This window comes from Oncorhynchus masou, chromosome 14, assembly GCF_036934945.1.
Source record: "Oncorhynchus masou masou isolate Uvic2021 chromosome 14, UVic_Omas_1.1, whole genome shotgun sequence".
In the NCBI taxonomy this organism is placed as follows: Eukaryota; Metazoa; Chordata; class Actinopteri; order Salmoniformes; family Salmonidae; genus Oncorhynchus; species Oncorhynchus masou.
In genome coordinates this window covers 33,631,501-33,645,653 of record NC_088225.1, presented here as the reverse complement: position 1 = coordinate 33,645,653, position 14,153 = coordinate 33,631,501, and the positions used below count along the sequence as shown (strand labels likewise).

At 43.2% G+C, this 14,153-nt stretch overlaps 1 long non-coding RNA gene across 1 annotated transcript in view; it reads right to left on the bottom strand.

Annotated features, from left to right (window-relative positions):
- Positions 1-8,531: 8,531 nt before the first annotated feature.
- Positions 8,532-14,153, bottom strand: part of LOC135554772 (uncharacterized) — a 100,030-nt gene continuing 94,408 nt past the window's right edge. Inside the window, exon 2 of the long non-coding RNA XR_010457736.1 lies at positions 8,532-10,248. This is a non-coding gene — a long non-coding RNA (uncharacterized LOC135554772). The remainder of the gene's footprint in view (positions 10,249-14,153) is intronic.

The window sequence follows — 14,153 nt, the reverse complement described above, 5'->3', positions numbered from 1 at the left end:
TTAATTTTTCTGCATCATTTTTGGACAGAAAGTTTCTGATTTTTGCAATGGATACCTTGTTGGCATTGAGCCTAGGGTAGTAGGGCTGCGTGGATACCTTGTTGGCATTGAGCCTAGGGTAGTAGGGCTGTGTGGATACCTTGTTGGCATTGAGCCTAGGGTAGTAGGGCTGAGTGGATACCTTGTTGGCATTGAGCCTAGATTAGTAGGGCTGTGTGGATACCTTGTTGGCATTGAGCCTAGGGTAGTAGGGCTGCGTGGATACCTTGTTGGCATTGAGCCTAGGGTAGTAGGGCTGAGTGGATACATTGTTGGTATTAACACTAAATTGACTGTGCCTTTAAACAGCTTGGAAAATTCCAGAAAATTATGTTATGGTTTTAGAAGCTTCTGACTAATTGACATCATTTGAGCCAATTGGAGGTGTACCTGTCGATTTATTTCAAGGCCTACCTTCAAACTCATTGCCTCTTTGCTTGACATCATGGGAAAATCAAAAGAAATCAGCCAAGATCTCAGATCCCAGATCCCACATGTCTGGTTCATCCTTGGGAGCAATTTCCAAATGCCTGAAGGTACCAAGTTCATCTGTACAAACAATAGTACGCAAGTATAAACACCATGGGACCACGCAGCCATCATACCATTCAGGAAGGAGACTGAATCCTAGATATGAACGTACTTTGGTGTGAAAAATTAAAATCAATCCCAGAACAACAGCAAACAAACAACCTTGTGAAAATGCTGGAGGAAACAGGTACAAAAGTATCTATATCCACAGTAAAACAAGTTCATATCGATATAACCTGAAAGGTCTCCTAGATGTGAAATGGCCAGCTAGATTAAAGTTATGTTACATTAACAACTTCACAGAAACATGTTTTCTTATCTGTAATGGAAAACAAATGCATGACTATAGTAAGTCATTGAGGAGGCATATAAACACACTGTTCCACTCATCTGCAGCTACTCTGTACTTGTATTGTATTATGGTCTGTCCTGATGCCTCGTCACTTTACCCTGCACATTTATCTCCTTGACCTGGTACTTCCTGTATATAGCTGCACATTGACCTGGTACTGGTACTTCCTGTATATAGCTGCACATTGACCTGGTACTGGTAATCCCTGTATATAGTTGCACATTGATCTGGTAATCCCTGTATATAGTTGCACATTGATCTGGTACTTCCTGTATATAGTTGCACATTGATCTGGTACTTCCTGTATATAGCTGCACATTGATCTGGTAATCCCTGTATATAGTTGCACATTGATCTGGTACTTCCTGTATATAGCTGCACATTGATCTGGTAATCCCTGTATATAGTTGCACATTGATCTGGTACTTCCTGTATATAGTTGCACATTGATCTGGTAATCCCTGTATATAGTTGCACATTGATCTGGTACTTCCTGTATATAGTTGCACATTGATCTGGTACTTCCTGTATATAGCTGCACATTGATCTGGTACTGGTAATCCCTGTATATAGCTGCACATTGATCTGGTACTGGTAATCCCTGTATATAGCTGCACATTGATCTGGTACTTCCTGTATATAGTTGCACATTGATCTGGTAATCCCTGTATATAGCTGCACATTGATCTGGTAATCCCTGTATATAGCTGCACATTGATCTGGTAATCCCTGTATATAGTTGCACATTGATCTGGTAATCCCTGTATATAGCTGCACATTGATCTGGTAATCCCTGTATATAGTTGCACATTGATCTGGTAATCCCTGTATATAGTTGCACATTGATCTGGTAATCCCTGTATATAGCTGCACATTGATCTGGTAATCCCTGTATATAGTTGCACATTGATCTGGTACTGGTAATCCCTGTATATAGTTGCACATTGATCTGGTAATCCCTGTATATTGTGTTATTATTGTGTATTCTATTCCTCTTGTTGCCATCCCCATGTTTTTTTTTTTTTTTTATACTTTGAATCGTTGTGAAGAGCTGTAAGCAAGAATTTCACGGTTAAGTCTACACCCGTTATATTCGGCGCATGTGACAAATGAAATTTGTTTTGAAGTGCCCAAATAAAGTAACAGGGTTGCCCTTAAAAGTGTTGACGTTTAATCTTAAATCAGACCATTTCTAAATATGCATTAATGAACGTTTCTTTGAAGCTGTGTACGTTTTACTTGTGGATTTTTTTTTTTAAACAAAAATTGAAAATCAAGATGCATCAATTTGTTTGTTTTTATAATGGAATGTAGATATTGGGGTAAACCTATTTTGGGTTAAAACAACTAACTATGAGTAAGTGCCAACATGATTAGCTTGCAATCTGATTGAGTGGTTGATCTGGTTGATCTGATTGAGTGGTTGATCTGGTTGAGTGGTTGATCTGATTGAGTGGTTGATCTGGTTGAGTGCATTGTTTTACAACTAAATATTCCCTTTCCTTGAATAAGCAACCTGGTCTCGGAGCATTTGGTATTATTCTGTACGTAAATCCGAGATACTACATTTTTAGTATATGTTTCGTATGGTATATATTAATCTGGGGATGTCCATCACCCATTTCGTATGATATTTGACAAATTTGCAGAAAGTATGCTATGTCACGAATTCAAGCTAGGTGGGTAATGTTAGCCAGGCTAGGGGTTAGGGGAAGGGTTAGCTAACATGCTAAGTAGCTAAAATGCTAAAGTTGTCCGTGATGAGATTCAAACTCACAACCTTTGGCTGTGTGTTATACACCTACGCAGCCACCTGACTGCAGTAGCCATACCAAACGTAACATACGGTGCATTCAGAAAGTATTCAGACCCCTTTTACCTCATTTTGTTACGTTACAGCCTTATTCTAAAATGGATTAAATTAAACGTTCATCAATTTACACACCATACCCCCTAATGAAAAAGTCAACAACCCCAAAAAAAAACGCTGATGATAATAGCGAAAACAGGTTTATATACATTTTTGCTCATTTGTAAAAAAATAAAATAAAAATCTGAAACGGATACCTTATTTGCATAGGTTTTCCGACCCTTTGTGATGAGCCTTGAAATTAATCTCAGGTACAGCCTGTTTCCATTGATCAGCCTTGAGATGTTTCTTCAACTTGATTGGAGTGCACCTGTGTTGAATTCAATTGATTGGACATGATTTGGAAAGGCACACACCTGTCTATATAAGGTCCTACAGTTGACAGTGCATGTCAGAGCAAAAACCAAGCAATGAGGTCGAAGGAGTTGTCCATAGAGCTCCGAGACAGGATTGTGTCAAGGCACAGATCTGGGGAAGGGTACCAAAACATGTCTGAAGCATTGAAGGTCCCCAAGAACAGTGGCCTCCATTCTTAAATGGAGAAGTTTGGAACCATCAAGACTCTTGCTAGAGCTGGCCGCCCGGGAGAGAAGGGCCTTGGTCAGGGAGGTGATCAAGAACCTGATGGTCACTCTGACAGAGCTCTAGAGTTCCTCTGTGGAGATGAGAGAACCTTCCGGAATGACAACCATCTCTGCAGCACTCCACCAATCAGGCCTTTATGGTAGAGTGGCCTGATGGAAGCCACTCCTCAGTAAAAGGCACACGTCAGCCCGCTTGGAGTTTGCCAAAAGGCATCTAAAGGACTAAAAGATTGGAAACAAATTCTCTGGTCGGATAACCGAGATTGAACTCGTAAGCCTGAATGTCAAGCGTCACGCCTGAATGAAACATGGCACCATCCCTACGGTGAAGCATGGTGGTGGCATGCTGTGGGGATGTTTTTCAGCGACAGGGACTGAGAATGTCCTTGAGTGAATGTTCTTGAGTGGCCCAGACAGAACCTGGACTTGAATTTGATCGAATATCTCTGGAGAGGCCTGAAAATAGCTGTGCAGCGACGCTCCCCATCCAACCTGACAGAGTTTGCGCGTATCTGCAGAGATGAATGGGAGAAACTGCCAAAATACAGGTGTGCCAAGATTGTAGCATCATAACCAAGAAGACTGTGATCGCTGCCAAAGGTGCTTCAACAAAGTACAGAGTAAAGGGCTTGAATACTTATGTAAATGTAATATTTCCATTTTTTTTATTAATACATTTAGCCAACATTTCTAAACCTGTTTTTGTTCTGTCGTTATGGGGTTGTGGGAAGAAAAAAAACAGTTATCAACGTTAGAATAAGGCTGTAAAGTCAAGGGTTCTGGATACTTTCTGATTGCACTGTATCATACTAATTTGAGTGTCCTGGATTTCCACGTACTATGTTACGTCTTGTCTTTGAGACCAGGCTGGAATAAAATCCGATTACCACTTTGGCATTTAGAACAGGCCACTGTTGGTTTTATTATAGCTAATAAATAACCAAATCAATGAGGTAACGGAAACGTATGGCCTTTCTCTCAATTGGATTTTGCTCAACTCCCTCAACTCCTTCGTTCTCGCTCTCTGTATTGATACAGATCATATGTAAACGACGAGAGGGAATTGGGATGAAATTCTCCACTCGCGCATCATCATGCAAATGATGTTTAAAGTGGTGGATTCCGAAATAAATGAGGAAAGTGATACGACCCAATTAAGTCAGTTGTGCAAGACGCTTTGTATGTAACCAACTCTTTTCTTAATCAACGTGGCAGGTTATGAGAATGAGGTTATCTTAACCTGCTACGTAAACATACCATCAGTATTGCCTTGTTCACGTGCTAGTCAGAACTAGTCAACTCTGAAATGGTGACTTGCTAAATGATGCAGTTGAAGCGGCAGGTAGCCTAGTGGTTAGAGCGTTGGACTAGTAACCGAAAGGTCAAATCTGTCGTTCTGCCCCTGAACAGGCAGTTAACCCACTGTTCCAAGGCCGTCATTGAAAATAAGAAATTGTTTCTTAACTGACTTACCTAGTTAAAGGTTAAAAAATACACGTGCTACGTTGAACATGGCAAGTTTCAGACATTCCTAGTTCCGACTAGCACGCGAACACGGGATAATGCAACTACATTGGCATACGTGTCATCACACTCCATCTGATTGGTCGGGTAGATGGGCCTTGTGGTAACTAGTGACGACCGCTTCACTGGTACCGTAAAATCATTTTTCATCAAGCTATTTATTGACGATTTTACTGATTGGGATTAAATAATCTGATTCTCGATCTTTAGGTAATACAGTTACATTTTTTTTTAGTCATCTGAATGTGATCTCTGGAATACATTCCTATGACCTACCTGTTTTGTTATGAGCCTGTCCGTTTTGTTATGAGCCAGTCCATTTTGTAATGAGCCTGTCCTATGAGCCAGTCCATTTTGTAATGAGCCTGTCCTATGAGCCAGTCCATTTTGTTATGAGCCTGTCCTATGAGCCAGTCCATTTTGTAATGAGCCTGTCCTATGAGCCAGTCCATTTTGTTATGAGCCTGTCCTATGAGCCAGTCCATTTTGTTATGAGCCTGTCCTATGAGCCAGTCCATTTTGTTATGAGCCTGTCCTATGAGCCAGTCCATTTTGTTATGAGCCTGTCCTATGAGCCAGTCCATTTTGTTATGAGCCTGTCCTATGAGCCAGTCCATTTTGTTATGAGCCTGTCCTATGAGCCAGTCCATTTTGTTATGAGCCTGTCCTATGAGCCAGTCCATTTTGTTATGAGCCTGTCCTATGAGCCAGTCCATTTTGTTATGAGCCTGTCCTATGAGCCAGTCCATTTTGTTATGAGCCTGTCCTATGAGCCAGTCCATTTTGTTATGAGCCTGTCCTATGAGCCAGTCCATTTTGTTATGAGCCTGTCCTATGAGCCAGTCCATTTTGTTATGAGCCTGTCCTATGAGCCAGTCCATTTTGTTATGAGCCTGTCCTATGAGCCAGTCCATTTTGTTATGAGCCTGTCCTATGAGCCAGTCCATTTTGTTATGAGCCTGTCCTATGAGCCTGTCCATTTTGTTATGAGCCTGTCCTATGAGCCTGTCCATTTTGTTATGAGCCTGTCCTATGAGCCAGTCCATTTTGTTATGAGCCTGTCCTATGAGCCAGTCCATTTTGTTATGAGCCTGTCCTATGAGCCAGTCCATTTTGTTATGAGCCTGTCCTATGAGCCAGTCCATTTTGTTATGAGCCTGTCCTATGAGCCAGTCCATTTTGTTATGAGCCTGTCCTATGAGCCAGTCCATTTTGTTATGAGCCTGTCCTATGAGCCAGTCCATTTTGTTATGAGCCTGTCCTATGAGCCAGTCCATTTTGTTATGAGCCTGTCCTATGAGCCAGTCCATTTTGTTATGAGCCTGTCCTATGAGCCAGTCCATTTTGTTATGAGCCTGTCCTATGAGCCAGTCCATTTTGTTATGAGCCTGTCCTATGAGCCAGTCCATTTTGTTATGAGCCTGTCCTATGAGCCAGTCCATTTTGTTATGAGCCTGTCCTATGAGCCAGTCCATTTTGTTATGAGCCTGTCCTATGAGCCAGTCCATTTTGTTATGAGCCTGTCCTATGAGCCAGTCCATTTTGTTATGAGCCTGTCCTATGAGCCAGTCCATTTTGTTATGAGCCTGTCCTATGAGCCTGTCCATTTTGTTATGAGCCTGTCCTATGAGCCAGTCCATTTTGTTATGAGCCTGTCCTATGAGCCAGTCCATTTTGTTATGAGCCTGTCCTATGAGCCAGTCCATTTTGTTATGAGCCTGTCCTATGAGCCAGTCCATTTTGTTATGAGCCTGTCCGATGAGCCAGTCCATTTTGTTATGAGCCTGTCCGATGAGCCAGTCCATTTTGTTATGAGCCTGTCCAGTCCATTTTGTTATGAGCCTGTCCTATGAGCCAGTCCATTTTGTTATGAGCCTGTCCTATGAGCCAGTCCATTTTGTTATGAGCCTGTCCAGTCCATTTTGTTATGAGCCTGTCCTATGAGCCAGTCCAATTTGTTATGAGCCTGTCCTATGAGCCTGTCCATTTTGTTATGAGCCTGTCCATTTTGTTATGAGCCTGTCCATTTTGTTATGAGCCAGTCCTATGAGCCAGTCCATTTTGTTATGAGCCTGTCCTATGAGCCAGTCCATTTTGTTATGAGCCTGTCCTATGAGCCAGTCCATTTTGTTATGAGCCTGTCCTATGAGCCAGTCCATTTTGTTATGAGCCTGTCCTATGAGCCAGTCCATTTTGTTATGAGCCTGTCCTATGAGCCAGTCCATTTTGTTATGAGCCTGTCCTATGAGCCAGTCCATTTTGTTATGAGCCTGTCCTATGAGCCAGTCCATTTTGTTATGAGCCTGTCCATTTTGTTATGAGCCTGTCCTATGAGCCTGTCCATTTTGTTATGAGCCTGTCCATTTTGTTATGAGCCTGTCCATTTTGTTATGAGCCAGTCCTATGAGCCAGTCCATTTTGTTATGAGCCTGTCCTATGAGCCAGTCCATTTTGTTATGAGCCTGTCCTATGAGCCAGTCCATTTTGTTATGAGCCTGTCCTATGAGCCAGTCCATTTTGTTATGAGCCTGTCCTATGAGCCAGTCCATTTTGTTATGAGCCTGTCCTATGAGCCAGTCCATTTTGTTATGAGCCTGTCCTATGAGCCAGTCCATTTTGTTATGAGCCTGTCCTATGAGCCAGTCCATTTTGTTATGAGCCTGTCCGATGAGCCTGTCCATTTTGTTATGAGCCTGTCCATTTTGTTATGAGCCTAGTCAGTCCATTTTGTTATGAGCCTGTCCATTTTGTTATGAGCCTAGCCTGTCCATTTTGTTATGAGCCTAGTCTAGCCAGTCCATTTTGTTATGAGCCTGTCCTATGAGCCAGTCCATTTTGTTATGAGCCTGTCCGATGAGCCTGTCCATTTTGTTATGAGCCTGTCCATTTTGTTATGAGCCTAGTCAGTCCATTTTGTTATGAGTCTAGCCAGTCCATTTTGTTATGAGCCTAGTCTGTCCATTTTGTTATGAGCCTAGCCAGTCCATTTTGTTATGAGCCTGTCCATTTTGTTATGAGCCTAGCCTGTCCATTTTGTTATGAGCCTAGCCAGTCCATTTTGTTATGAGCCTAGTCTAGCCTGTCCATTTTGTTATGAGCCTAGCCTGTCCATTTTGTTATGAGCCTAGTCTAGCCAGTCCATTTTGTTATGAGCCTAGTCTAGCCAGTCCATTTTGTTATGAGCCTAGCCAGTCCATTTTGTTATGAGTCTAGCCTGTCCATTTTGTTATGAGCCTAGTCTAGCCAGTCCATTTTGTTATGAGTCTAGCCAGTCCATTTTTAAAAGCAGCCCAGAATATTTCAGTCACTATCTCAGAGGATGTGGGCCAGAAAATAGAGGTTGCGGTTATGCAATGATCTTTGCCTATCCATGTGTTGTCAATGACATACGAGGAGACCATGCATTCCTAAACATATTGCAGAAACTGTTAGGGGTCAGTGAGGAGACTGCACGCCTAAACATATTGTTGAAACTGTTTGGGGACACTGCAGAGACTGCATGCCTGTTTAGTGGGGGCAGATGTCTCCACCTGTAGCCGAATGGAAGAAACTACAGTTAAAATTGAATAGAGCATTCTGACAAGATTATTTTTGGACCATTTCAATGAAATAATGAGAACTCTCCAATACCTTTAACTTTAAATCCCTTTATTTCGACCCACTGTTAATCTCTCCATTTATACAATGGGGGTCTTTCCACAAACCATCCTAAGAAAACATGAGTAACACATTATGACCAAGGCATTTCCATTCTTTTCACGGATCATCATTGTAGTCAAAACACACACTTGGATCATCATTATAGTCAAAACACACACTTGGATCATCATTATAGTCAAAACACACACTTGGATCATCATTATAGTCAAAACACACACTTGGATCATCATTATAGTCAAAACACGCACTTGGATCATCATTATAGTCAAAACACGCACTTGGATCATCATTATAGTCAAAACACGCACTTGGATCATCATTGTAGTCAAAACACGCACTTGGATCATCATTATAGTCAAAACACGCACTTGGATCATCATTATAGTCAAAACACACACGGTTCATCATTATAGTCAAAACACACTTTGCTTTTAAACAACAAATTATATTTGTCGATGCATTCATTGGGACAGTTTCAGATGAGCAGTATTGCATTCTCTAGGGCCCTGTCCAGAAACATCACAAACAGCCCAGAGGCCCAGACCACAGAGAGTAGACAGTAGGCCTTCTCTAGGGCCCTAGGCAACAGAGAGTAGACAGAAGGCCTTCTCTAGGGCCCTGTCCAGAAACAACACAAACAGCCCAGAGGCCTAAACCACAGAGAGTAGACAGTAGGCCTTCTCCAGGGCCCTTGGCTAGACCACAGAGAGTAGACAGTAGGCCTTCTCCAGGCCCAGTCCAGAAACACAACAAACAGCCCAGAGGCCTAGGCCATAACTCAGTCATGTGTTGATGTCAGTGGGAGACTAAATGAAAATGTAACATAAATGGAAGTCAGGGTTGAGACCAACCTGCTGACAGCTATCCATTCCTCTCAGAACTACATGAAGTGGTTAGGCCATGGGTAGAGGGGTTAGGGGCTGTTTCTGGACAGGGCCCAGCCAGGTTCTAGGAGTTCAAATACTTTCTTTCCCAGGGGTCGGAGGTCAGCCAAGCAGGGATGTCTGGGTAACTTTGCGCCTTCAGAGATTACCAATGTGATCCTGGTTAATCCACATGCTAACTATCAGCAGGCAGCGCCCCACACTGTTCTCACTCACTCACATACAAACAGACGCACCGCGTGCGCACACACACTCACCAAGAGAAATCTACAGGATCTGCCCTCTCTCTCTGAATAGAATAGATGATGTTTACACCACAGTAAACCATGACGTCTGGTCTGGGCCACCGTGTGGCATCACCACCACCAGCAGATTAAACAGATCAGTGTCTGTCTTCACCTGTCAATCACAGATGCATGGCACCCTATTCCCTACATTGTGCACTACTTTAGACCCTATTCCCTACATAGTGCACTATTTTTGACCAGGTCCTTGGCACCCTATTCCCTACATAGTGCACTACTTTAGACCAGAGCTCTATGGCACCCTATTCCCTACATAGTGCACTACTTTAGACCAGAGCTCTATGGCACCCTATTCCCTACATAGTGCACTACTTTAGACCAGGTCCTTGGCACCCTATTCCCTACATAGTGCACTACTTTAGACCAGATCCTTGGCACCCTATTCCCTACATTGTGCACTACTTTAGACCAGATCCTTGGCACCCTATTCCCTACATAGTGCACTACTTTAGACCAGATCCTTGGCACCCTATTCCCTACATAGTGCACTACTTTAGACCTGGGTCCTGGTCCTGGGTGCCATTTTGGATGCACTCTTAGTGACCTTCAGTGCGAGAGCAGTTGAGGTCAGAATGAAGTTGTTTAGGTTCACGTCCACCACACTAAGGGCTCAGATCATGGGGTCGCCAGGGATTCCAATATCACAAGGTAAAAGAACACTGCACACTGATGCTCCTGTGTGGTTTATTGAAACAATGTTACAGTGTGTTCCCAGTCCTCACGAGACTCCCATTAGTGACCCTCAGAGACATTTACAGTTGGGACGTTGACGTAGCATTTATACATGACATCACAATATTCTAAAGGCAGCCATGTTGGTTCCCCATGAACATTTCACAGGGAATATTTAAACACGATGCTATATAACTGGATGTCTAGAATTTAGAACAATGTTCAAAGAGTTCTTTAAAAGCTGGCTGAGCTTTTCTTAAATATATGGCTCTGCTGTCCACTTCATTCACTGCCCTTTGACCTCTTCCTACTGCGCAGCACCCTGACTGTGTGATCTATCCAGGTCACGGCAGTGGCACCGCTGTCAGAGTACATTGTGTTCTACCCCAAGCTAGCCTGCGGGCCAATCTGCTTCTGCTCTTCTGCCGACTACTCCTGGAATTGTCATGCCAACAATGACAACGGAGGAGCAGGCCAAATCTCAACCAGATCTGGGACCAGTCTGACGCCAAGCGGAGCTGGAACTCACAACGTTGGAGCTAATGGGCAACATCACACGTCACTCGTAGTCAACCGCCAACAGTCTTCGCCAACAGAGCAAGAGATTAGTCTGTTTCTCCATGACAGTTTGCTTCACATCTCAGTGAAGGTGAGAGTCACTGATGAACTCCAGCCAACATGCTACACCAGTGGTCCCCAATCCTGGTCTTAGGAACCCAAAGGAGTTTCCCCCTGAGCACTAATACCCTTCATTCAACTAATCAACAAGCTTTTTATTATTTCAATCAGGTGTGTTAGTGCAAAAACAAAAATGGTTCTCAAGGACCAGGATTGGAAAACACTAACTACTACACCATGTTATGGTGAGCCTTCACTCTGCTAACTACTACACCATGTTATGGTGAGCCTTCACTCTGCTAACTACTACACCATGTAATGGTGAGCCTTCACTCTGCCGACTACTACACCATGTTATGATGAGCCTTCACTCTGCTGACTACTACACCATGTTATGGTGAGCCTTCACTCTGCTGACTACTACACCATGTTATGGTGAGCCTTCACTCTGCCGACTACTACACCATGTTATGATGAGCCTTCACTCTGCTGACTACTACACCATGTTATGGTGAGCCTTCACTCTGTCGTCTACTACACCATGTTATGGTGAGCCTTCACTCTGCCGACTACTACACCATGTTATGGTGAGCCTTCACTCTGCCGACTACTACACCATGTTATGGTGAGCCTTCACTCTGCTAACTACTACACCATGTTATGGTGAGCCTTCACTCTGCCGACTACTACACCATGTTATGGTGAGCCTTCACTCTGCCGACTACTACACCATGTTATGGTGAGCCTTCACTCTGCTAACTACTACACCATGTTATGGTGAGCCTTCACTCTGCCGACTACTACACCATGTTATAGTTATGGTGAGCCTTCACTCTGCCGACTACTACACCATGTTATGGTGAGCCTTCACTCTGCTAACTACTACACCATGTTATGGTGAGCCTTCACTCTGCTGACTACTACACCATGTTATGGTGAGCCTTCACTCTGTCGTCTACTACACCATGTTATAGTTATGGTGAGCCTTCACTCTGCTAACTACTACACCATGTTATGGTGAGCCTTCACTCTGCCGACTACTACACCATGTTATGGTGAGCCTTCACTCTGCTGACTACTACACCATGTTATGGTGAGCCTTCACTCTGCTGACTACTACACCATGTTATGGTGAGCCTTCACTCTGCTAACTACTACACCATGTTATGGTGAGCCTTCACTCTGCTAACTACTACACCATGTTATGGTGAGCCTTCACTCTGCTAACTACTACACCATGTTATGGTGAGCCTTCACTCTGCTAACTACTACACCATGTTATGGTGAGCCTTCACTCTGCCGACTACTACACCATGTTATGGTGAGCCTTCACTCTGCCGACTACTACACCATGTTATGGTGAGCCTTCACTCTGCCGACTACTACACCATGTTATGGTGAGCCTTCACTCTGCTGATTACTACACCATGTTATGGTGAGCCTTCACTCTGCTGATTACTACACCATGTTATGGTGAGCCTTCACTCTGCTAACTACTACACCATGTTATGGTGAGCCTTCACTCTGCCGACTACTACACCATGTTATGGTGAGCCTTCACTCTGCTAACTACTACACCATGTTATGGTGAGCCTTCACTCTGCCGACTACTACACCATGTTATGATGAGCCTTCACTCTGCTAACTACTACACCATGTTATGGTGAGCCTTCACTCTGCTAACTACTACACCATGTTATGGTGAGCCTTCACTCTGCTGATTACTACACCATGTTATGGTGAGCCTTCACTCTGCTGATTACTACACCATGTTATGGTGAGCCTTCACTCTGCTAACTACTACAACATGTTATGGTGAGCCTTCACTCTGCCGACTACTACACCATGTTATGGTGAGCCTTCACTCTGCTAACTACTACACCATGTTATGGTGAGCCTTCACTCTGCTTACTACTACACCATGTTATGGTGAGCCTTCTGGAGCAGTCCATGAGGAGGAGATGCACTGCAGTACTTAATGCAGCTGGGGGCCACACCAGATACTGACTGTTGCTGTTAATTTTGACCCCCCCCCCCTCTTTGTTCAGGGACACATTATTCCATTTCTGTTAGTCACATGTCTGTGCAACTTGTTCAGTTTACGTCTGTTGTTGAATCTTGTTTATGTTCATACAAATATTTACACATGTTAAGTTTGTTGAAAATCGACGCAGTAGATAGTGAGAGGACATTTCTTGTTTTTTTGTTTAGTAACAAGATACACAGCATTAGTCAACAATCTCACACTGATTGCTTGTTCTGACATGCTAAAATCTATATATCATTATGTTAATGTCCTTTGTGTCTACACTGTGCATGCATGTCGTAGTTCTCCATAATGTATCCCATTGGAATAATATGGTGTAGTATTTGAAGGATAGAGGATTTAGTCTAGGATGTAATCCCCCCTGCTCTTTGTCAGCATTGTACCTTTTAAAGGCAATGTTCCCTTGTCGCGGAGACCGCATTAATGGTCAACAGCATCATTGAGCAATGGATTTTAAATGGCGCGTAGCTGACAAAGCATGATCATTTGAATCCTGATCTTAGCCTGTGAGGTTTGAGGCTAATATACCTCTGTCTGTACAGGGTCCTGTGTGGCTCAGTCGGTAGAGCATGGCGCTTGCAACGCCAAGCGTCGTGGGTTCGATTCCCGCTGGGACCACCCATATGTAAAAAAGTAGTGGCCCCAGCCGACTTGTAAGTCGCTTTGGACAAAAGCGTCTGCTAAATGGGATATATTAAGTACCTCTACTATAACGGGATAACTTCTACTTGAAGAAAAGGAGGTATGACTTGAGCTTGGATTTTATTTCTCTGTCTATTCATTCAATGTAATGCCATAACACAACTGGTCTATGTAATGCCATAACACAACTGGTCTATGTAATGCCATAACACAACTGTTCTATGTAATGCCATAACACAACTGGTCTATGTAATGCCATAACACAACTGGTCTATGTAATGCCATAACACAACTGGTCTATGTAATGCCATAACACAACTGGTCTATGAAACAGTAAACACAGGTCACACATGTTGAGTACGATATGTGTGATATTAACGCCTCTTATGTAGATTATACAGTAGGGTGGAACTGAGTAAATCCCA